This window comes from Alligator sinensis, unplaced genomic scaffold, assembly GCF_000455745.1.
Source record: "Alligator sinensis unplaced genomic scaffold, ASM45574v1 scaffold35_1, whole genome shotgun sequence".
NCBI lineage: Eukaryota > Metazoa > Chordata > Crocodylia > Alligatoridae > Alligator > Alligator sinensis.
Window position 1 is genome coordinate 1,217,633 of NW_005842340.1, and position 24,695 is coordinate 1,242,327.

Below are 24,695 nucleotides of genomic sequence, written 5' to 3' on the forward strand. Positions count from 1 at the left end.
CCAGCTCCTTGAGTACCCTGGGGTGAAGATTGTTAGGGCCGGCTGACTTGAAGGTATCCAGCTTCTCAAGATGTTCCTTCAGAAAGTCAGCATTAATGGAGAGCAGGGGATCACCCTGACCCGGACTTCCCGGCCCTGTAGCGGGCATGGGCGTCCCATGGGACTGATGAAAGACCGACGCAAAGTACCTATTTAATAGGTTGGCTTTTTCCTGGGCGTCAGTTGTCAGTTGCCCCATCTGGTTCAGCGGGGGTCCAATGTTGCCCCTGCTTTTCCTCCGGCTCCCCACATATCTGAAAAAGGACTTTTTATTGTCCTTGATGCTTAAAGCTAGCTGGAGTTCAGTTGCAGCCTTGGCTTTCCTGGTATGCTCCCTACAGGACCGGACCAGTGCAGAATAATCCTCCTTGGAGGTGACTCCCATCCTCCATCCTTTGTAGGCCTTTCTGTTTAGCCTCAGGAGGTCTGCTAGGTCCCTGGAGAGCCTAGCAGACCTAGCAAATGATGGAAGCACCTGCTACATTTCTAGTTGTGGACAAAGCATGAGTATTGGACAGTACGGGGCACATGGGAAGAGGAAGTGGAAACTGGTCGACTGCTTTTACCTTAAAACATGTCCCTCCTATCCCCTGCCATCCATCCCTAGAGAGCTTCTGTTCCCAGGTCCTTTTACCTTAATTTTTTCTCTTTCATATACCAGCCTCTCTTCCTTTCATATGAGCAATGGAGGATATAGCCCTGCTTTTCAACCAGGGATGTCAAACTAATTTGGCACCACAGCCCAGATAAATGGTGCAGGATCAGGAAAAAAGGGCACAGGGCTGGCCACACCAGCTGAACTGGGCCCAAGGTCCCCCCTGTTCTACCCCCCACCCCCCCATGCTAGATCCAGTGCATGCAGCAGCTACTCCAGCCAGCCTGGGACCCAGCAGGAAAAGGCCCAGCATCCTGAGAGCTTAACTGCTTCTGCAAGAACAAACCACAGTGCTAGGTTTCTTTCCATGATGCTACTGGGGTCCCAGCACCACTGCTTTTGCCCACGTGCTTGGCAGCCAAACGAGTGAGAGCAGTGGTGCTGGAGTCACAGCAGCACTGTGGCTTCTTTCCATAGCTGTAGCCCAAGTGCCCAAGAGGGAGATGCAGCACTGGAGCTGCCACAGCACCAGAGCCACTGTAGCACCATGGGGAAAAAGCCAAACACAGTGGACACTTGGCTGCCACCCTGGAAACAAGCTGCAGCACTGCTGAGGCTCCAGCACTGTGGGTCTCACCCAGGTGCTTGGCTGCAGTCATGGGAGGGTACCCCATCCAAGCCAGAGTGGGACAAAAGTCTGTGGACAAAATGACCAGGCTCTGTAGGCCAAATCTGGTCTATGGCCCTTACATTTAATCAGCTTTAAGCTGTTGCATGTGTCCCTGGTTGAGTACCAGGAGTTATGCCAAAGTGTGGCGTGAAGGAACAGTAGAATTCCAGTCTCCATACCAGTCCTTTTAGATCCCTCTCCAAACAAAACCATAATGCCCCTCTTCCCCATCCTTACTGACCCCTGTTAAACCCTCTAGCCACTGATTTTCAACCCTGTGCCAGGCTATAGCAACTGCCCCACCTTCCTGCCCCGCACCCCACACACACAATCTCTCACATCACACAAGCTCCTAGACCTGCTTTCTGGCTCTGGCAATCTAATACAACTTCACAACCTAGAAGTCACAACACCACCCCACCACCCCATAATAGATCTAAGTTTTCCCTTTCCCCTCTCCTGAGCAGACAAGCAAACCCAAACTCTCTTCCCTCCTCACACATTGCCAAATTCTCCATAAACCAAAGATCATGATGTTGAAAGTTCAAGCTGCCATTGTAAAGAAGGGTACCAAGGGAACTGCAGGGCTGGGCTCTAGAGACAAAGAAAGAGATGCAGGAAAGTGTCTGAAAATTTGGAATCACGTTTGCCATCTTTACTGGGGATATCACTGAAATGGGTGGGACATGGGAGGGACATGAGCACATGTGGGACATGAGTGCATGGAAAGGAGAATCCCTGGGGGCAATAAAACAGGGATTAGGGCTTACTTTGTGGGGTGAAGTTGGCTCAGTGTCAATGGGAAATCTCTGTTTCCTGACAGGAAAGGAAGTAGTGATGGGAGTGCAGCACTGAGCACCTAAATAGGAAACATTTTTACTCCATCCTCAATAGACTGATTTTTCAGAATGGTTTCCCAATTCCTAGCTGGGAAGGAAAGTCCATCTGAAAATTTTGCAAACAAAACCTCTCCCCTGAAAATAAGTTGGGGTGGAGTCACCGAAGCTTGGTACAAAGTGTTCCACTTCTATTTCCATTTAATTTTAACCATTTCAAATATCAAATGATCTTGCTTTTATTCCAAGCCAAAATTAACCCTTTATTTTAAACAATTTCACTTGTGACGTGTTAACTTTTTTCAGTAAATGTTCCCAAACCGCTATCTATATGGGAGCTTCCCTCTGGGTGAAGAAGTGTATGGCCATCACCATTCAGTAGCTCACTCCACATGGGTTGTTGCTAGTCAATACCTACCTATGTGTTTAGATTAAGTGTTGAGGTTGTTTTCAGAGAGAGGGGTGCTGTCCTCATCTTAAGAAGGTGCTGTCCTCCTGCATCATAAGGTTTGAAATGTCCAGGCAATTATCTATCCATGGCTTTGTACAGTTGATTCTTCCACATTGTTCTGGGGCCACTGATAAGAATTTATATTTGCCCTCTGATTTCATCAACAGGAAGAAGGATTTCTCATATGTGCTGCAGGATCTGACTGATAGCCATGGAAAGCTCACCCATATCACTATGTGGTAGTATGGAACAGCCCATGATGCCAGGACCATCAGACACTTAGCTCTGTTCTGCCATGAGAAATGGTGCTCTGGCTCCCTGAACCATGATGGACATAAATGACAATACAGTTCTTTCTGTCAGTCTGGAAGATCCAGCTTATCCTCTGCTTCCTTGGCCTACTAAACCTTCTACAAAACACTTGGACAGGAGAAAGAAGCTGTTCAATTATACCCTGAGCAGATGCAAGATGACAGTGGAACATACACAATGGAGGGGCCTGCCATAAAGGTTGAAGCCTGCTGGGCAACATTTGCCCCACAGAACAGCTGTCATCTATTATACAGAGAGGAAGAGAGTAGGGGCAAAAGTGTGGAGGGAGGGGTGCAGGCAGACATTCTGGACAACTGGAGATTTACCTTTTGCTCAGGGACACAGTCAAATCTGTTGTATGTTCCTACTAGGAGGCTGGAGGAGGCTGTAGTAAAAAAATGATCGATGTTTGCAGATCCAGGATCTTGCAAAGGGGCATGTGGGACAGCAAACAGTGCTGCAAGGGTGGCTGTACCCCCTGCTTCCAGCCTTCCTCACCTTCCCCCCTGCACTGGGGTGGGTACATCATATTGCAGGAGCAGCTGTTGGGGACTAAGTCCCCAAAGCGGGTAAAAATTCCCCCTATTCTCCCCACTCAGAGACAAGTTTCTCCCCTCCACTTCCCCCTTTCTTCCACCCACCACTGCCACTGTCCCTGCTGTCCCAGGGACAAAGGGAGCTCAAGAGTTGCTTCTACCCAGCTTTGGCTAGGCTGCATTTGGGCTGAGCTCATTCTAGGACAATGGCAGGTGCCCCATCCCCGCAGCTGTTCCCATGTTGGGGGGAACATATGGAGGAACCAGGCAAGGAGGAGGAACCTACCTGCCACTGTCCCAGGCTGAGCAGGACACCAAGCTGGGTGGAGCTGCAGGCACTCTGAGGTTTGGGCCAGGATCCAGAATGACAAGTTGCAACAAGGTCAAATGCAAAGTCCTGCATTTGGGATGGAATAACATCATGCACAAATGCACACTGGGGAATCAGTGACTAGGCTGCAGTACTGCAGAGAAGGACCTGCAGGTTACAGTATACCATGAGCTGAATATGAGCCAACAGGGTGCTCTTGTCACAAGAAAAGGCAACATCATACTAGCCTGTGTTAACAGAAGCAAATCAAGGGAAGTGATTTTTCCACTCTATTCAACACTGGCGAAGCCTCACCTGGAGTACTGTGTCTACTTTAGGCCCCACACTTCAAAAAGGACATGGATAGTTTGGAAAGAGTCCAACGTAGAGCAGGAAAAATTATTAGGGGCCTGGGAGGCAAGACTTGTGAGGAAAGGCTGAAAGAATGAGGGTTATTTGTTTGATCTGGAGAAGAGAAGACTGAGGGGGGATTTGATAACAGTCTTCAAATAGAAGGGTGAGTACAGAGAGTATGGAGATAGGCTTTTCTCCGTGGCTGCAGGGGACAGGACTAGGAGCAATGGCCTCAAACTGCAGCAGGGGAAATTTAGGTTGGACACTAGAGGAGTTTCCTGGCTATGAGGGTGGTCAAGCATTGGAACAGGCTGCCTAGAGAAGTTATGGACTCTCCAGTCTTGGAAGTTTTCAAGGGTAAGTTGGATGCTTGGCTGAAACGGAGATGACAATCAGTCATGATGACCACAGAGCAGTAAAGGACATGCAGGCAGAGACAAGCTGACCAAAGTGCCTAGCTAAGCAGTGAAAGAACCACCAACAAAAACCATTCATTTGGAAACCCATCCCAAAGGCTAAAAAACTTGCTTTTAAATCAGATTAATTCAGTGTGGCTCAAAACCCCTTAGGATTCAAAACGGATATTTTTTATGAAAGGACTCAAGGTCACTCCTCCTGAAACAAACTCCCAAGCAGAGGCTAGCCCTTAAACTAACCAGGAACAAGGCACTCATATTCCAGATACACACAGAGAGGTAATCAGAGATCATTCTTTCTGCAGACAAACCCTAAGACTCTTATTGTCTACAATTAGAGAAGATGTAAATTCCCCCACCCTCTTCCCTCTGGTGTACAGACTCAGCAGACTCCTTCCCCACCCCCACATACAAGCACTGCCTATGAAATATGTGGTGCTATCTACTCCCTACCTCTCTCCGCCTCCCCCACCTTGCTGCCCCAGGCCCTGGCAGCTGTGCTAAGGCAGAGCAGAGTATGTGTGCACACACCCCATGGCTGTTGTAAATGTTCGGCAGAGCTGAGTATGCCCTGCCCCCACAATTAATAAATCTGCAAGTTGGAACTGAGCCAACAGAGACTAGAGGTAGAGATGGCCGTCCTACTAGCCCTTCCTTTGGAGAGGGGGACAACAACATAGGATATGAAAATCTGCCTCCGGTGAGGAGCTGTGCAACCTTCCCTCCATCTCTCTGGTTTCAGGCCCCCTCCCTCATCTCATGCCAAGCCATGTTCCAGGCATTCATTATCCCAGGGTGGGGCCCTCTTTTTATTGCACATTCCATTCTCTGCCTCAGACACCTGAAACCACTGGGGGAAGGGAGGAGGAGGCAGACAGTCAGACACACACATACACACACCTTCCTGGCTCACTAGGATCCAAGGTTTACCTACACCACATTCACTGCTGTTTCATCCCCTCTCTTTTGAAAGGCCCCAGTGTGAGCTGTGCAAGTCTTACACAAAAGCATCCAGAGTTGAGGGCTTGTAAGGGTACATCCCTCCTTGCAGTAGCTGTTGGGACCCAACTGTAATGCAGATATACCCATGCTAGCTTAAACTACAGTAGCTGGTTTTGGTACTGCCAGCAGCATATTTATACCAACTCAGAGCTCAATCAATGCAGGCTGTCCGAGAAGCTGAGTAAACGGGCAGGATAGCCCACACTGGTCACTGAGGGCATTTATACAAATACATTTTAGTGCTCCAACTTCCCAGAGATCCGGTGGATTGGATCAGAGTCGATTAATCGAATCTGTTGTGCATGTGAGCTGATGCGCACTGCGCTGCAGTGCATGCAGTTGTATAAGTGGCAAAATGCGCAGCGCACAGAAAATGGCAGTGGTAAGCTTTTGAACTAAAACACCTTAAATGTGTTTTAGTTTAAAAGCACGCCACCACTATTTTCTATGTGCAGACCTGGACAGGTTGGACAAGTCAGCAGAAAACAACAGAATGCAGTTCAACAAGGAGAAATGCAAAGTACTGCACCTAGGGAGGAAAAATGTCCAGCACACCTACAGCCTAGGAAATGACCTGCTGGGTGGCACGGAAGTGGAAAGGGATCTTGGAGTCCTAGTGGACTCCAAGATGAACATGAGTCAGCAGTGTGACGAAGCCATCAGAAAAGCCAATGGCACTTTATCGTGCATCAGCAGATGTATGACGAATAGGTCCAAGGAGGTGATACTTCCCCTCTATCGGGCACTGGTCAGACCGCAGTTGGAGTACTGCGTGCAATTCTGGGCACCACACTTCAAGAGGGATGCGGATAACCTGGAGAGGGTCCAGAGAAGGGCCACTCGTATGGTTAAGGGCCTACAGACCAAGCCCTACGAGGAGAGACTAGAGAAACTGGACCTTTTCAGCCTCCGCAAGAGAAGGTTGAGAGGCGACCTTGTGGCTGCCTATAAGTTCATCACGGGGGCACAGAAGGGAATTGGTGAGGATTTATTCACCAAGACGCCCCCGGGGGTTACAAGAAATAATGGCCACAAGCTAGCAGAGAACAGATTTAGATTGGACATTAGGAAGAACTTCTTCACAGTTAGAGTGGCCAAGGTCTGGAATGGGCTCCCAAGGGAGGTGGTGCTCTCCCCTACCCTGGGGGTCTTCAAGAGGAGGTTAGATGAGTATCTAGCTGGGGTCATCTAGACCCAGCACTCTTTTCTGCTTATGCAGGGGGTCGGACTCAATGATCTATTGAGGTCCCTTCCGACCCTAACATCTATGAATCTATGACGTGCATGTGGATGCTTAAACAAGTGCATGCACCGCAACACCAGGTGCTTTTAAAAGTGCCCAGCGCTGTAGCGCAAGCATGTATACAAATGCCCTGAGCTAGCTAGGGTAGGTGTATGATGGATTGTGATTACAGTGGTACAGAGATACCTTAAGCAGAGCATACTGGGCCAAGAAGACTGAGGGACAGCTTTCCCACCTCCATAACCCACCAGGCCCTATCACAGGACCCAATTTCCCCATGTCCACATCCACGCATTCTATCTCCCTCATCCCCCATGTAAGGTTGGCCTTCTGTACCCTACAAGAAAAGGAGTGGTTTTCACCTTTAGAATCAGTTAGACTTGGCTGCTGTTCTGCATCTACTGCTGCCCTGCCTCATGCCATCACAGCACAGGGCAGTGTAGCAGCAATAGGCCATCAGCTCATTACTGCTGCCTCTTTGAATAGCCCAGGAAAGAACCAGGCCAGCCCCCAAGGACATGGAAAGAAGAGAGTAACAAAGGTGGCCTCTGAGGAATAACTGGTTCTTGGCTGGGACATGGAGGGAGCAGCTGATGGAAGGAGTTTCCCAGAAAGTCTCTTGGTGTGATCCAACTCTGCTGGCCCATTCTCTAATGGTGTGTGCTGTATTTGCAGCTGTCCATCTCATCAGCTTGGGCATATCTGGTTCCTGCTGGAGAGGCTTCCTTTGCATTAAAGTCTCACATGTAGAAATAAGACAAGTAGTCTCAAGTTCTGTTAGAAACTTGGATCGTTTAGGCACCCTTAAATTAAAAAATAAAACAGAGAACATTCTATTTCTAATCTGGTTCAACCCACTGCCACTTAACTCCACTATTCATATTAAATAATTTTTGTACACAAAGTGGCCTGGGAGCCTGACACTTAGCCAGAACCATAGAAAAAAGAGTACAAAGAGTTAGATACTATCTACTTCCATAGACAGACAAATCTGAAGATGGGAAATGGAACTATTTCCTATGGTAGAATGCTTAAAGAAGACAGGACTCCCTACTGTAAGCTCCAGTGATTCCACAGTACTAAAATTACAGTAGCACTTAACTAATTTGCACGAAGGGAAGGCAAACTCATTGTGATGTCCTTAATTTAGCATCTGTTTGCTTGCTAACTGGCAACATACAACATGTACACATTGTTTGATTTGACCATAGTTCAAATGATGATAATACTATGTGTGTGACACTAATATTTTTGTAGAATGCTTTGTTTTACTACATAATGGAGTCTTGGTAACCACGTGCCCTAGCACATGTTACATTTAAGGTGTTCATTGCTCCATAAACAGTAACCTGGTCACATGTTAAACCAATTTATGGTAGATAATACAGCAAACAAGCCACAAAGATATTCCATATTATATTCCATTATATGTGGAATATCTTTGTGGCTTGTTTCTATCATGCCTTAAACTGAATGTGTGGCATGTTGAAGCTGACCCATGACAGATCTCCATGCTCAACTAAGCATAGAGATCTCACATGGGGAACTCCAGGGTCTGGGACTCAGTCATTTCCTACCCGATTAGTGGGATCAGGCTGAGGTCCTGGACCATTGGGTCCTGCACCTCATGCCCCATCCAATCCCCAGAGGCAGATGTGAGTCTGGCATCAGGCGGTATCTCCCTGATATCAGGCTCACTGTACCCTGGACCTGTAAAAAGCAGGCATGGACTTGGAAATCCCAGCTGCACACACGCCTTTTTAAGTTCCCAGAGCACCCTGGAAGCAACAGCTCGGAGCTCTGCTCTACAGCTGTAATTGTTACTTCCTGCTGTGGGGCATGGGCAGCTGGGGACCCAGGAGCTCTGAGCTCCCAGCTGCTTGTGCCCTGTACTGTGGGTACTAGCACATAGGCAGCTTTAAAGAACATCAGAGGCAGCTTCCCTGGGCTTCCCTACCAGGGATTTTCAACCCCTTGCCAAGCAGCTCTGGCCAGGCTGCCCAGTGCAAGAGATCTCCAAGTGGTGTTTAAAGTCCCCAGTGGGGGAAACCCTTTGGCTACCTCTTCCACTGGGAGCCTCAGTCATAAAAGCCCATGGCTAAATGTATTCAATCTGTGCAGGTTAGTCTACACTGCATAAGTTGAACAGATAAGCAAGTGAACAGACATTCACTTTTGATTCCACAGATCAAGCCTCATGCCTGCAGTGGCCCAGGCCAGAAGCCAAAGGAGCTAGAACACACCTCCCTGCTCAGCTGAAGCAGACAGCTTGGGCCAAGGCTAGCCCACCCACCCTGTGATGGGGGGACTTGCAGGGAAGGAGCAAAGCATCCTGGGATGCTGGAAGACTGTGAATTAACTTGAATCTAGAGGAGATCTAGGACAGAAGTTCAATAAATTGATTTAACCTAAATCAGTTAAGTATGATACTACATCCATCCAGGTTTATCTTAAACTGGTTCCAGGCATTTTGAAAGTGGTTTATGTGCACTGAACTTCTGTTGTGTTACAGATTTGAACTGGTTTCCAATCACTTATATCGGTTTATGTATAATTTCTGTCTCTAGCCACGAGGGCCAGACCAAGAGCTAGGGTCCCATCTGACTTATTTCTGGGCTCAGATTAACAGACTATATAATAGCCAGGTTCTGTTCTACTTCCATAAACAAAAAACCTGGGCTTGCTTTAAGCAAACCCATTGCAACAGTGGCAACCTTCCATGGAAATGTGAAGAAGATTCTCAGAAACCCAGTAAAGTTTGGTCTTATGTGGACTTTGCAACCAAACTACTCCTGTGCACAGATGTCATCTCTTCAGCTGTAGCAACACTGAGCACAGTTAAGGCACCACTGCAGATAAGCACAAACAACCAAAGCTAATCTCAGATCATGGCTGGCTAAAAAAGGGCTATATCTGCCATGTCCTTCTCTGCATTTGCAGTGCTGTAACAAAGAGCTAGAAAGGATTTCTTGGGTCACCACATCCACTCTCAATAGCATCAGAGAGTCCCTTTAATAAACCAGTCAAGCTCCATCTTGATACCAGTTAGGTTCCTTTCCCCTCTACAGCTGAATTGTCCCCATTGTCAGTAGAGCTGACACCATACTATGCAGCACAGGCACTAAAAACCCTATAGTGGTCTAGGAATCCTCTTATTCTGTACTGACAAGGTGTTATTTGTACAGACACAGCTTTGTACCAATATAGTTAAATAATGTCATTTCTGATACAATCCTTCCCCAAGCCAGCTTAGAGAGGTGTTTTTCAGGGAAGGGACAATCTTCCTGGAAAACAGGCTGGCTACACAGAAATCTAATAAACAAACAGAAGCATGATGAGGAATAAATTTATTTCTGGAAAGAAAGATGGATTTGATGCTTAAAAAAAAGACACGTAAATAGTAGCAAGCAAGCAAGCAAGCAAAAAGGAACACAAAGGAAAGCCCCACTCCCTACCACTCAAAAGAGAAACAACTTCCCATACTCAAAGCCTCAGGAATTAAGTGGGTGCCCAACAGAAGGACCATGATAAAGAAATGCAAGAAAAATTGTTGATGTTTGAAACGTAAGGCCAGCATGGGCAACTGTCACGATTCTGTGGAGTATTTCACAATGTTTTCTGTTTTCCTTAAAGAGCCACTTCCTGGACTCATGTGATTACAGGAGAGTCCCCTTTTGTTTAACAAGAAAAGCAAGCTTCTAGTCCTGATCACTGTGGAGAAAAGCTCCAAAATGTGAACACTGATGGCAAATCAAATTAACTTCTTAATTCTATATGTTAAAGGTTTTGTGATGGTGGGGGAAGGGGAGCTGAATTTTGTTGTTTTAAACTGTTGAGACTGACTGCACCAAATACAAGGAGTAACTCTGCGAAGCATTTACACCTGGCCCAGAGTGTATGCTGTTCCTATTGCAGGGGTGGGTAAAATGCCATTCTATCCAGCCCACAGGACCCCTGAAAAATTTAGAAAATTAATATTTATCTGCCCCTGGCTGCCTGTCATGCGGCCCTCGATGGCTTGCCAAAACTCAGTAAGCAGCCCTCCACACAAAATAATTGCCCACCCCTGTCCTATTGGTAACAAATAGGAAGCAGAAAGACAATTCTGTGATCCCCGTAGTGCTAATGACATTCTATCATCCGCTCCATCTGGCAAAGCTAAGTATTTCAAAGAATCATAGAAAATGAGGGTTGGAAGGGACTGCAGGAGGGCATCTAGTCCAACCCCCTGCTCAAAGCAGGACCATCCCCATCCCAGCCAAGGCTTTGTCTAGCCAGGTCTTAAAAACCTCCAAGGATGGAGATTTCACAACCTCTCTGGGTAACCTGTTCCACTGCTTCTCCTAGTGAGAAAGTTTTTTCTAATATCTAAATTAAACTTCCCTTGCTGCGACTTGAGACTATTGCTCCTTGGTTTGTTATTTGTGGATATTTTCTGACGTCTACATGCTTATGGCCCCATCCTGCAAAGATGCTGAGGCACCCTCAACTGCTCTTCCCTTTAATGAATGAAGCAGGGGCTCAATAAGCGAGTCTACACATTGCCCTATGGTGACGTAGCACGTTGCCATACAGCACACTATGGTGAAGTGGCAATCACATGGGTCTACACATGATAGCCAGCTATGTAGCCGTAGTGGTGTGCTCCCCCAGTATAGTGCGCCACTATGGTGACGTAGCCAGGAAATTTACCTGTGTGTGTGCGCACAGTGCAGTAACAGCCAGTATTGTGCCATGCTTTAGTACTTCTAAAACAACTTCCTTTTGAAAGTACTAAAGCACAGCGACGTGTAGACATGCCCAGCTATTGTTAGGCTCCAGCACCTTTGGCGACACATAGGGGGTGCACGCGGATGCATGTGCACCCCCTCAGCATGGCGGTGCACCCCCTGCAAAAAAGGCACTGCTGACACTGCCAGTGGTGCCTGCGGGCAGTTGCTGCTTGCCACCCCCTCCTTCGCTGCCAACACTGCCAGCGGCATCTGCAGGTGGTTGCTGACTGCCAATCCACACTCACGAATCACTCACGAACCCCGCTTCCTCCCACCACCCCGCCCCGACAGCACCGCAGCTGCCTGCAGAAGCTCGCCATGCTCCCCCAGCCTCCAAGGACACACGGCGTTCATGTGCACCAAATGTTAATCTAAGTAGCATAAATTCAGCACTTGAAAGTCCTAGTACAAAAACCTCGCTAGTGATGATGACAAACAGTTTAAATGAAGCAGCACCTTCCTACTAGAAAGTGGGCAGAAAAACAGTGCTGGAGGGAGCCTGAATTTTACATAATGGTCATTTTTGCCCTACTAGTTATGGTCACCTAAATCAGCTCATGTTCTAAGCATGAAGTGATTTATCAGTCCATTGTAAAGTATACATACAGCTTATACTTCAAACCTGCTAACGTTTCAAAAGGAACTGAGTTATGCCCAACGAGACTGCCATTGCTCAACATTGCCATCAGCTCTGCCAGCTGTGTGCCAGGGAAACCATGCCACATACCTTTCACAGTCTCTGTAGGAGGGGACCCAATCCCACAGTCAACTCTGGCATTCCCCCTGAAAGGGCATAATCCTACAAGGTGGCTTAACTCAGAGGAAGCCTAAAAGGGTAAGTCTGCATGGGTCTCTTGAGAGTTTAGTTGAGTGATTATAAAGGCTGAATTATTCTATGCCATCCTTTAAAGATGTACGATTCAATTCCTGATTGGTTTGTGGCCTCTTTATCCCATCCAAGTACTGTAAGCACACCACAAACTAGGCCAGAGACCACATCTAGGTAAATGGATTCTCCTGGACAGGATGGACCCATTGGGATGGCTCTATTTCTTTCTTTTGTGTCCCCAAACATAGGTGTGTGCTGGGGATAGTCTGATAAGCCCACAAAGGACCTCGAGCCAGAGCATAAACTAGAACAGCCTTAAAGTTGCTGTGATTTATACCAGGAGGAGGCTAACCGGATATCTAAAAAAATCTGTTTCCTCCAGCTTCTTAGGCCAAAAGGGGAAACAAGAGGAGCAGAGAATAGGGCTACAAGCCTTAGGTCACCAGTGCTCACTTCAGGGCGCTGGCAGGAAATCACAGAATTGGGCAATTAACAGCCATGGTGACTAATGCTATAGCTGAAAGCAGAGAGTTTCCTTTACCTGCCTTCTGACACAGTCTTCATACAAAGAGGTTTCAACACAGGCCTGAGGAAAGATGAAGGACTCAGCAGAGGGGCAGCCACGGTCCAACATCAGCACACGCAAGGCTTGAAAAAGGAATTCTCCAGCGATGAATTGGAGTTTTTCCTTGGTGAGTGCAGGCATCGGCAGAGCAAAGGCTGCCAGGCTTGATTCATTTCCCCTACCGCTGCTTGCAGCAGTCTGAGCAGTGATGAAACTGCAGAATTACATCCCTCCTTACGCTCACTGAGCGTCTCTGGAACACAGCTCCTGCAGCCCATCACATTCCTCAATGAGACTTGGCAGGCTCTGGACTGCTTCACTGTGCTCAGACCACAGCAGACAGCAACACAGAACTGAATCTGGTACGTTTTACTTTGGCGTGGGAAAGCAGAGAGCACCAGAGGCGACTGCAGACAGAGGAAGACTGACCTGGAGGAAAACGATCAGAGTATGCAGAAGAGGAAGGAAAGGGATGGAAAGAGCCACTCTGCTTAGCTGGGGGAGGAGGGAAAAAGAAAGAGCAATCATATCCTCACAACAGCTGAGGGGAAACAGGAAAAAGCAAAGAAGGCAGCCATCGGTGAGGAAGAAGGAATGGAGGAGAGTCTCTCCCTTCTGCTGTTAGGGAATGACAAGGAAGAGGAGAGAGAGGATCTTCCCCATGGAGAGGGGCAGTGAAGAGGGGCTCCACCTCTTGGCAGGATACAAGTTCCTTACCATCCACAAAAGGAGGGGAGCCTGGTTTGTGAGTACGACAGGATGCAGAAAATAAAATGAATGAGGCTGCTCCCTCATAGCAGACAGGAGAAGAAAATGAGACAACAGTCCTGCTGAGACACTGGAAGAAAAAAGCAATGCTACAAAAAAATAGCAAGAGTCCTCCGATCTCTGTCTGCTTTGTTACCTGAACACAGATACTGCCTAACTGCCCACAGCTGGCTCCCTTTGCTCAATATCACCCTCTGTGGAGCCAATGCTTGCAGCAGGAGATCTAAGCCAAACATAAAATTGGCAGAGAAGCAATGACACAAACCTTGCTATGACAAAGCCACTAAACCACTCTTAGCTTCAAACATGCACAAGACAGAGCAGCATTCAATGGAAACACGCTGTCATTATGAAACAGGCAGGCGCTGGCAGATCATATCGCACCCATGCCCTGAATGGATGTGAACAGAACTGCTTTGCTAGCTTTGTTGTGAATGGCAAAAACCACATTCTTCCAGCTTGAGGAAATTTCTGCTTTGCTAAAGCCAAGAACACCAAAAGTAAGAAAGGCACACGTGTGGTAATGCTGCTGCCAAACCATGTATCTCCACATGTGGACACAGCCTGTAAGCTATGAGAACACACAGTCCAGCCTACCAATTCACAGGTGGCAAGGAGCACCAGGGCCATTGAGATCATCCATTCTGACCGCCTGCATGGCACAAGCCATACAGATAAGAATAATATAGGCTAGGAGTATCTATTTCAGCTAATCCATGCACTGCATCACTTGCCAAGCAGAGGAGCCCAGACAAAGGTTCAATTTGCAAATTGCTTTATAGGACAGTGGAGTATAAATGCCTTCCCCTAACAGCCCTCTCCAGTTTGACCAACTCTTCCAGGGCAGTCACAGAGACCTCAGTTTACAAAAACCCATTAATCTTGGATACAAATGAGGATTAGAGCTCAGTCTTCTTCCTTGTGTCTATCCAGCTTCATGACAATTTTCAGCAACCAGCTTCACTGCTCTGTCCTTTCCTCCTCTACCTTCAGTTATACACCAAATTGCAAGATCCAAAGATTATTATTAAAAGTGAAAAGCTAGGTGCTCAGAAGTGAGGCAAATACCAGCACTGGAGTTCTCCATACCGCCTGAAATTTGCTCACCTTGTGCTCATATCTTGCGATAATGTTTGAGATGCTGATCACTCTTGTTACAGCTTGTAAATGTATAAGCAGTTGACACCAGGGTTTTGCAATGCAAATCAGCAAGTGATCTCAAAACTAACTGGTGCTCCCCAACCCACTTCTAACACACTACAAGGGCTGAGTGATGAGCAGGTCTTGCTTTTCCTGTCTTTTGCTTTGAAAATCCCCTTTGCTCCTGAGCATGCACAGCTGGATAGCCAAGCCTCTGCAGACCACCCAACTGGACCCCCTTGGAAATTCTTCTGCTCATGCTTTGCCACATGCTGCACAGCCAAGCAGCGTCCGAAAGCTGTATCCAGGAGCTTTGACTTCCAGTTGCCCACTGTAACCATGCTACCACTGCGCACGGCATGTGAGATTTCCAGACGTGGCTGTGGACTGTAAGGGGTCCATCATGAGATACCCCAGAGATGATTTTCAGACTTGCTGGAGTGGATACCATACCCAACTGCATCTACTAGAAGCAAAGAAACTGATGGGCACCACGGACAGCCACAGAGGCCAGAACAGCTTCTATTGAACTAATGGGAGAAATGAACCCCAGGTTCTAGAGCCTTTCACTGCAAGCACCCTGCCACCAGCCCCAATAGGATTAGGCTGTGTGTGCACTTGTGATTAGCTCCCTAGCCAAGCCCCTATGGTAAATAGTTATGAGCTGGGATTTGCATGGCCGCAGCTCACTTATGTTCTAGTCAGGGGCCTACCTCACTGGGGTAAAGTCCACCTGTACCTGTCCACTCTTGGGGTTTGCACTGCATGGCTAAATATTGAGGGCTGTGATCAGAAATATACTTGAAGCCCTGTGATCTGTGGGAGATGAGCCCATTCCCCTCCGCTCCCTGGCCTCAGGTAGTCACTTTGGCTTTCTGCCTCAAAGACATCTGTAAAATGAGGGAAATAATATTTACTTACCTACTTCACAGAGATTATTGCAGTGAAGACAATTAGTAAATGTCCAGGCAGCAGTTTGAAAGTGCTATACAAATGCTGAGCATTATTACACCTGTAACAATCCTTTCTCCATCCAAGATTCCTTCACCCGGCCTCCTGAGCTCTTCTTTTAGGTCCTGTTATCTGCATCTGTCTTGACTTGACTGGATCCCGAGCTCTTCAAGTTCAGGAGTGTGTTACCCGTGTTTGCTGTGTCAATGTCTGGTGCTGTATATATGCTGAATTAAAAAGTAGGCAGGCTCTTCACAGAAGGTCATAGTTGTTGGCTTTGATGATTTTAGTCCAGTCTTTTTGGGTCTTCATCCATATGTACCATATTTTGTTGTGTTACAGTGATCTTATCACTAATCCTGTCATTTGGTGTGAGCACTTGAAGAAAAAACCTGCATTTAAACAAAATGCTAAAATTAGTCCACTATTTTCTCAGAGCTCATCAGATTTGACCTGGTGGGTGCATTTTGGTAGCAAAACTTTGGCAGACATCACTATGATATAGGACAGTTTAAGCCAGTGGGTTTCAACCTTTTTGGCCTCAAAACACCCCTTGGAAAATGCCAGTTCTTAGCTTTCACTCATGTTTTGACAATGGCAAAGCACTGGAGCAATTCTTCTTTTGAAAAGATCTCAGAAAGACCACAATAGGTCAGAATGTTTTTCTCACTACAGATTCCTATTTGAAATCTCTGACTTTATCTTGCAAATTGTGAGTAGGTGGTTGTACACCTAACAGTACTAATATTGCACAGGACCCTTAACAGCATGGCACTCCAGGATGCCATAGCACGCTGGTTGAGAATTTCTGATGGAGGCCTTTTAGTGTTCCAGGCTATTGAATGCCTCAATAGTTTTCTTTTGCTACCTCTTTTGTATACACGTTATTTACTTTGAACAACTGCAATCAAAAGGCAAGATTTATCAAAATGGGCACCTGAAACAAGTCCATATTGAGGCCCCCAAATAAGCGACTTTCAACAATAGTTGCACTATTGCCTCCCCAAGTGTTTTAGAAATTATAACTTGGGCCACACAGAAGCATGAGATTTTAAAAACCTGTTAAGGTTTGCCTTAAGGTTTTAAACTTAGGTTCCACAGTCAAGATTGTTCTCTGGAAATAAGAAGGCTAGAAATTTACTCTTCTCCCCCTTTCTAAAACAAAGCTGAGATTCTTACATAATCACCTTGGGCTTTAGGACGAACACCAGCTATTGCAGTATTTGTGATAAAATCACAACCATTAGCAACACTGCCATTCCATTTCATTTGGGGGCCTGTCAAGGGACTGTGAATCTTAACTGTAGGTATCCATTTTTAAATTGCACAAGCAAGCTGTAGAAGCTCCTTCCTTGACAAAGAAGCTGGATGGGCATCAGTCTCCAGTAGTTTAGCAACAGTGCATTCTGCACATATACAGGGGGCTGCTGTACCAGAGAGCCCTTGAGGTCCTTTCCAACATCAAGATCCTATGACATTCTTGGCTGAAGACTACACTTAGCTTATGTCCTAGGCTCAGGCTCTGTCACCACCTGTAAGATTACTCCTACCTCAGTAACATCTCTCCCCCCTATGGCAGTGTGCAGATGTGAAAATACTCTCCTTGCCACAATTTGGTGCATTTGAGCATGAGAAGCTTGGCTTTTGATTTTAGCCCATAAGGGTCCGTTAATCTTTTTCTGTAGTGAATTGCCCTGGTGATTCTGTCCTCAGCTCCTGAATCTCATTTGGAATTTGCTTTTCATTCATTCATTTGGTTCCCCTGTCACAAATCAATCTATTGGAGAACACTTCAATTTAATTTATCGAGGGACTGAGAATTCTTCCCCTGCATCCCCCTTTATTTGTAAAATATCTTACAAATATATTTTGCTTTTTTATTTGTTAGTTGTGCTGAGCATGACAAGCATCTGACAAAGGCCAAGTGTTACTGTATCCCTGGTCCACCATCCTCATGCAAAGCATTGTTTCCATTTTGCTGTGACTGTGGCAAACAAACAGTAACTCTATTGCTTCTCACTACTGATCTTCATGCCTTGATACTGTCATCATGATCAAGATGATAGCAGCATCACTGAGGTGCATGAAGCTTTACAGGTAGATGAAAACAGAACTACATTTCCTCAGCTTTGAAAACATTCACCAGACAATTCAATGGTCATGTTTTTCTCATGTGTAATCAGTCTCAGGCTGCCTTTTATGGCCCTAACCTGCCCTTGTGACTGAGCACAATATACACCATGATGAAATAATTGGCTTGTCTGGCCTTGCTGTTCCTAGATAAGCCAATTTCATTGCTCCAGCATGTCCAGAGGGCTTGCCCTCCTTCCCAGTGACCAGAAAGGAGGAGAGAAATGGAAGCAAGCAAATGTGCTTGCTGTGCAGAGAGGGGAAGGGATGGTGGCGCAAAGGGGAGTCTCCAAGTATGTCTCATCTTCATAAGCGAAATCCTCTAGACAAGGGGTTCTCAATCCATGGGCCATGGCGGGTCGGCTGCCAGTCCGCAGGACAGTCAGCTGCTGGACCGCATGTGGCCACGGACCGGCAAACCACGGGCCCCCAGAGCCAGGCGGAGAGGCCACAGCTCCTTTCACAGGGCCCGTGGCAGCACAGGGTTCCCCCGTGCCATAAAAACTTTGGGAACTCCTGCTCTAGACAATACAGAGGGAGCAAAGAAGATGATGTCAAGAGGCCTCAAAAGCACCCAAAGGCAAGGATTTTGACAGCAATGCTGACCTTAGCTACCAGGCAGAGCGCTTGGTAGTTCTGGCTTCTCTGATACCTCATCATATGGTGATATATGTTTCTGCATCACCTGTGCCTTGAGGAAAGTCTTCTAGAGCTCACAACTGGTAGCTGGGTCCTTTCCTTTGAGCCACTCATCTACCGCCTGTCTCCTTTTTGTAAGCTGCCTTAAGATGTACAGCTTTACCAGGGTTACAAACAGAACTGTAACCTCTCAATGGGGCGGTCTCCAACCCACACCCATTCTCCTATCATTTTTTAATGTCCTCTCCAGTACCCCTAACAGCCCTTTGCTGAATCCTGATGCTACCACACCTCTCACCCAAACACATCTGAGGGGAGGGAAAACAAAAAAAGTACCTGTCTGAAAGTTTACACCCTTTCCTCCCCCACCCCAGCTCTCAAGACTGGACTCCTTAAGGTGAATACAAATGTGTCTTACAGGGGATGTGTGCGTGTTGGAGGGCACCGGCGACAACACAGTGGCTATGGGTGAGGCATATAATAACAATTATTATTATTATATGCCACTAACAATTATGATGATTATTTATATGCCAGTAGTCCTCAAAGGCCCCATCAAGATTGGTACTCAACACACTGTAGAAACACAGTGAAAGACTACCCTTGTTCTGAAGACCTTACCATATAAACAGGGCACAAAGCAGCCAGGACACACACATCATACAACAGAAGGAATTTCTGTATATAGAGATATAGCGTTAATATCATCTCAACAACATATACACACACTTGCATATATATATACATGGCTATACGTGCATGTGCATACATTATGCTTGGGACTTTTTGTTTTTTTAAATTATTATGATCTCTGCTTGTTTAATTTTCTCTAAGCACTACCTGAAGCTAGGAGGCCTGGTCTCAGCTTGTAAACTATACAGGTATAAATGTTCAGGCCTGGGATATGATTTTTCTGTGAAAGCAGTTACATTGTTACAAGCGCACAGACAGCCTTGCCAAAGTAAAGATGGGCGTACACCAGTTCAGCTATTCCTTTTCATGCTCAGGAATAAGCTGGACCAGGATAAGCATTTTCATACTAGTGCAAATGGACCAGGACTCAGGAGAACAGGGGTATATTCCCAGCTCTGCCACACACCCGCTGGGTGGCCTTATACAAGTCACTTCCTCTCTCTGTGTCTTGGTGTTTTGATCTGAAAAACAGAAGCAACAACAGTGACCTCCTTTCAAAAAGTGCTCAGATATTTACTGATAAAAGCCCCCTGGAACAGCGGGGTATTAGAGTGGTTCTTCTAGCATAAGAGCATCCACACTGTAACCTGGGAAACCTACTTCTGTGCTATTAGAGCAGTAAAACTCCATGAAGGCCTGAAGCCAGGTCTACGGGAGAAGCATTTTGTACTGAGCACCTTGCAAGAACAGTTGTACTGATACACTAGGCCAGCCAAGCACTCCCAAAGCAGACACAGCTACATTGGCAAAATTGTGCTTTGCACTAACACCCTTAAAGCCTCGCCTCTCAGCTAAAACTACTTAGACCAGCAAAAGTGCAGTACTGCCATTATAACTCCTCCATGCGAGGGGCTTGCGTTGGTATAGCTCTCTCAGCCAGAGATCATGCCTCTTTGTGCCCCTGACAGCCAGAGCTCAGTTGGCCAAACTCTGTAGCACAGACCTGCCATAAGCATTCAGGCTGTTTGAGCAATTGCAACTGTGCATTTCCAGGCTCTTCGCTTTTTCCCCATGTGTTTTTACAGCTCTATCTTAATATTTTGTGGTGTTCCCAATGTTTAAAATACTTCAGCACTGAAGAAGCAGGGTCCTTCCCCCTCCACTAGTGAGGCGTATCTAAATATTTTAACTTGCCAGGAGTTAAATTGCATTAAGTAACTTCAGTTGACCAAGGGAAAGTGCAACAGAAGCTGCTGCCACCCTTGGGCACACTGCCATCTCGTGGAGGTTGTGCACGATGACAATGTTTGTCTGTAATCCAGGGTCAGGTGGTGTGTCATGGGGTCACCCTGTAAACCTCAGGTGACCTTATCAGTGCTTGAGACTTAGAAAAATATCAGCCCTGAAAGGAACCAGTTGTGATCAGAATCCCCTGGTTCTCAGGACAGAGCAGCTTCCCTCTCCAAGCTAAACCAGGACTCACGCATCCCCTCAGCGACTATGCTGTTAATCTCTCTCTGGTTAATACCATCCAGGCATGGCAGAACAGTTGGTGAAAATGATTTTCTTCTACCCTTGAGGTCTTCTCTCTTGGCCTACAAAAAGAGACCCAGCCACCCCATTGCACCCTGTAACCCTACAAGTAGGGCAGTTGCCTAAAGGTCAGAGATCAGTTTGTGAATCCCTGCTCTGACTTGAAGCAGAATTTTGAACCCAGGCCTCTCCTCCAGGAAGACTTTGGGATGAGACTTTCTCCTGCAACTTCCCAACTTAGTACAAGTAATAAAATATTCACTGAAACAGGGACTTGGATCTGCTTCTCTCGCATCCCAGAGGAGCTCTCAAATCACAAGGGTATTGGGTTAAAATGGAAGGCAATTCCTGGAAGGCAAACAGTGTTGCTCCTCTGGTTATATCTTGTGTGAGGCCCAATCTGACAGGCAGACTGAAAATGCACTGGAGGGATAGGCAGGGGCACATCAAGTTTGAGGTCCCCATTAAGGGTTAAGTACATGCCAGGTCCCATGTATCTGGAGGCATGCTCAGTGGCAGAAACTTCAGTACCAGCAGACTTAGAAGCCTGTGTAGTTAGGCAGCAGCTGAGCTGGGCTTTGGAGGATTGCAGTGGTCCCTAAATATTGAATATTGACATCAAAGTGGCCGTTTAGTCCCTGTGGGCCTAGCTCCTGGTCACCAGGCACTTCTTCCTGGCCACCAGGCACTTCTTCCTGGCCTGTTCTGTCTGGGACACATCTTCAGGGGGTTAGTTTATGGCCACCTGCTCCAAAGCCAGCTCCAGCATATCCTCTGACAGCCTGATTGCAGACATCCCTTCCTGTAACACAACCTATTTTGCATATACTCCCCAGGCACTTCTACAGATGTTCTTCATCTGATCCCTACCTGCTCTAAAACACCCTCTACGAATAACTTCCTCCTGAACCAAGGTCCTAAATGTCTTCCAGTGCCAGAAGAAAAACCACCCTCCCATGGTCCATGCGGCTCTGATCCACTCCCACAGACCCTCCATCCTTGATCCCATTCAGTTCTTATACACTCTCCAGCACTGTCACCCTCCTCGCACGATCCAACTGAGCTCCAAACCACTGCTCCAAACCACTGCTCCCTGACTAATCAAGCTCATAGGTCTCCTGCAATAACTGAGGCTATATTTGTTGAGATGGTATTCCGAGCCAAGGAAGAATTTAGTGGTAGGGGCAGTGTTTTTATTTTTTACTGAATGACTAATTGAACTGCACAAGCAGCAGAGCTGTAAATCAAGGAGGCCAGTTCAGAAAGGTTATCACAGAGAGCACTCTGTGCTTCTCAGTGAAGCAGGATAAGTGTTGCACATCCAGAAGGCAGAACACAGTTACTGAGCAACTTTCTTCTGTTCATGAACCATTCTGTGGGTGTTGGGTACACTACAACCAAGTCACAGACCTCCTCCCACAAGGCCGCTTCAATATACCCTCTTCCCCACACTCAATCTAGCTTCCATAGGCTCATAATCCTTGGAGAGTGTAACTGTCCCTTCCTACCAAGGTATACTCTGTACAGAGACAAAGGGACCATAGTCAATTAATGTCATGCTGATGCCCTGAATCCATGCCCCATGGTCACTTAGAGCAGCACTGAATCTATTCTAACTTACACTCAGCATCCAAGGACCTAAAAAACCATCACAAATCTTAGGGAAGTTCACGGATAACAATTATACAACACAATACAATGTTTCAGCAAAAATGGCCTAGCTAATTCTCAGGGTAAGTGGGATCTGGCACCTACCATAAAAAGATCTTACAAAACCCAATGTTTGGAAACTAGAGAGAGGAATTCAGCTCTTTTAGTAGCCATGTTAATTAGCCACTAGAGAACAACTTAGCTGGGCACACAAGGGAATTCTAATGTATAAAAATGAAAGCCAAATTTTTCCCTAACAGAGAGCTCAAGCAGAAGTTCTGGGTATGATATAGAAGTTACTAAGAGTGGTTCTATGGCCTACTTTACACTAGAAGTCAGACATGACAACCACTGGGATCCCTGCTGGCCTCAAGATTTGGGAATTGGGTGTTGCATAAGCTGCAAACTCACCTCGAGCCATAGGGAGCAATGCTCCCTCTCTATATAGCGCTGACACGACTGTACCTGTATCACTGAGTTCCTCTCTGGGGTCCATGTTAGAAAGAGGAGTTCACTAAAGAGCTACAAGAATGAAAAAGACTAAAGAGGCTGAAAGGGTGGACTGTAAAGAGAGATTATTCACCTCTTTTTTTCTGTTTAGAAGCTGCCAGTAAACAGGTCCCAATTTTTTTTCAGTTTTGTTTTTTTTATCAGTTTCTGTGACCAGGTCCTCATATTCACTGATAATTTCTGCAAGTGGCTTGTGATATGCTGTGCTTTCACGCACACGGGTTTGACACTGGCTACATAGCTTGCACTGTTTTGATCAACACACAGAAACTTATCTCGTGACCTGTTCCCTGACTGAATGACTGTCACTCTTTGAATAAAATTTCTGGGATGAATATCCATTAATTCAAAATCAATTTCCACTATGGTATTTTTTTAACATTTCATAAATGTTGCCTTGCTAGACCTCCTGTGGAAAGTGAACACAAGGGTACCAGGAATGCAAATGTATTGCATTAGTTTAAAAAGTTTTCCAGATCACCATGCAATGAAAACTTTTTGCCATGTGCCCTCCCCTCTAGTCTCTGGATCTTTGAAATGAGCGAGTTCCAAGAAGGAGCAAAAATATTAGGACAGTGCAGAAGGGTTTGACTGTGAGCAATAGCATCAAGTTAGGAAAGGCCTGATCATCACAAACAACTGCCTCCTTTCAATTAAATCTATTTGGTTGGGAGAGAGCTTCCCAAAGAGAGTAAAGAAGTCCCCCTGCATGGATGAAGTAAGTGAATCCCAAAACCCATAGGTCCCACCTCCAGGGTCATCAGAAAGACTCCCTTATTATGACAAGCAACTGCAACCTAACAATGCTTTTCATAAATGTAACAAGCTTGTAACTAAATTGCTGTAGGAACTAGTGAAATGTGCTACCAGGGAGTAGTCCTGTGTTAGAATGACGTGGAAAGCAGCCAGTAGAGCCAAGCCAGATGAGGGTCTGTTTTTATCCTGGACTGATCTAGGTTTGACGCAGCTTCAAGGCCTGGGTCATGCCACCTCTGTGACTCCATTTGGTCCCAGGCTTAGATCTTGGGTCCCACTTACCGTCTTTTTCTGTGCCCCATCCAGCTGCCCATTCCAACCCATCTCTCATCTGCTACATACTTCATGGAGCCACAAGCTCCTCTCAGAAACCCCGTTTTGGTCCCAATCTAAATCTGTACCACCCTACAGGACCAGCTTTTATTACTTCCTCCCCTGACTATCCACCCCCAGGACGATGTCTGGAACAACCCTAAACATCCCCATGCCCACAACCCACCCCAGTTTAAAGAGAGCCGTGTCCTGCCTGGGCACATGGTTTCATTGGGATTTTATGCCTCTTTCTCAGATCTGGGACGTTCACCTGAGCGCACCAATAAGCCGGAGGTGTTGCAGGGAGGACAGGCCAACGCAGGGGAACACACAGCTGCTGTGACTCCTTTATCCAAGGTGGCCGAGGGAAGGCCACGGAGACAGGAGCTCCCACGCCCGCCGCTCAGGCAGGTTTCCCCGGCCTCACCAGCTTCCTGCAGGCTCCTTCCCATTCCCACCAGGGCCATAAAAAGTCACAAGATGTCAGCAAGAAGAAAACAGGAGCTGGGCCAAGCGGCCAGAGTTCACGCGCAGGGCCCAGACCCCTTGGCCCGCGTCCCAGGAAGGCTGGCGCAGGCCTGAGTGGCAGCTTTGGGAGCTGGCCTCCGTGTGCAGGTAGCACCCTTGCCCTGGGCGCTCTGCTGCGGGACCCCGACCGGGCTGGGGGGCAGGGATTTGCGGGCCCGGCTGCTGTGGGACCTGCTTCTGAGGCAGAGCTGGCAGCGCGGGGCTGGGGCGGGGAT

The 24,695-nt window shown here is 46.9% G+C and overlaps 1 protein-coding gene across 2 annotated transcripts in view; it reads right to left on the reverse strand.

Annotated features, from left to right (window-relative positions):
- Nucleotides 1-24,689, reverse strand: part of ARHGEF5 (Rho guanine nucleotide exchange factor 5) — a 55,957-nt gene extending 31,268 nt beyond the window's left edge. The window contains exons 1-2 of one of the 2 annotated variants that reach the window (XM_025210202.1): nt 24,234-24,689; nt 15,760-16,181 (exon numbers count right to left, since the gene is read on the reverse strand). The gene's annotated coding sequence lies outside the window, so the exon portion shown is untranslated. Of the gene's footprint in view, nt 1-15,759; nt 16,182-24,223 lie in introns of both variants that reach the window. The other variant, XM_006028766.3, reaches the window with a different exon arrangement.
- Between the last annotated feature and the right edge of the window lie 6 nt (nt 24,690-24,695).